The sequence below is a fragment of the Stegodyphus dumicola genome, chromosome 5 (genome assembly GCF_044657685.1).
Source record: "Stegodyphus dumicola isolate Sdum_Otavi_A_Nest chromosome 5, ASM4465768v1".
Lineage (NCBI taxonomy): Eukaryota > Metazoa > Arthropoda > Arachnida > Araneae > Eresidae > Stegodyphus > Stegodyphus dumicola.
This window is the reverse complement of record NC_140772.1, coordinates 50,846,815-50,847,513: the sequence shown is the minus strand read 5'-3', so window position 1 is coordinate 50,847,513 and position 699 is coordinate 50,846,815. Positions and strand designations below refer to the sequence as shown.

General features: G+C 28.9%; 1 non-coding gene across 1 annotated transcript; it reads right to left on the bottom strand.

Annotated features, from left to right (window-relative positions):
• Window positions 1–272: 272 nt before the first annotated feature.
• On the bottom strand, window positions 273–392 carry TRNAL-CAA (transfer RNA leucine (anticodon CAA)). Its single transcript has 2 exons — window positions 355–392; window positions 273–318 (listed from the first exon to the last, which is right to left on the bottom strand). It is a non-coding gene; the product is annotated as a tRNA-Leu (tRNA).
• Between the last annotated feature and the right edge of the window lie 307 nt (window positions 393–699).

The window sequence follows — 699 nt, the reverse complement described above, 5'->3', positions numbered from 1 at the left end:
AAATAATAAATATTTCTTTGTCCATTAATTGAGCAAAACGTTTCATCGTAAATAAAGAACAGTAGTTTACTTAGTTTCATTATATATTTTTGTTGAAAAAAAATTTGGCAAAGAAAAAAAAAAAATTAAAGTACTGTAATTAACTCCTACTTATTCATTAAGTAAACATAATAATATTATCATTCATTAAGTAAACATAATAATAATATTAATATATTAGAATGGATATGCAACTCCAATTAGTCAGTTAACTGTTAGAGTAAAAAATTCACTGTCAGAAGTGGGATTCGAACCCACGCCCACATTCGTGGACCAGAACACTCATGAGCCCATCCTATGATGGGAAGGAATAACCTTGAGTCTGGCGCCTTAGACCGCTCGGCCATCCTGACATGCCTTCTTGCTTGCATATACGAATACTCTTGTCATTTTTATTTATATAGTATTACCCTTATTATTACCATCATCATTATTAAAAATGTTATTTCCATAATACCATAAGCGGAATTATTTAGTTACTCAAATATCCTGTTTGCTATTGAATATTTTACATGAAATGTGAAAAAATTAATAAGCAAAACCACTAGGGTGGAAATCTTTTCCTATTAAAGGGAAGTCATGGTAGAAGTATTTTTAGTTTATCTAATGAATTTTATTTTAACTTACAATTCGAAAGAGAAGATTATTGTCCAAAATTCA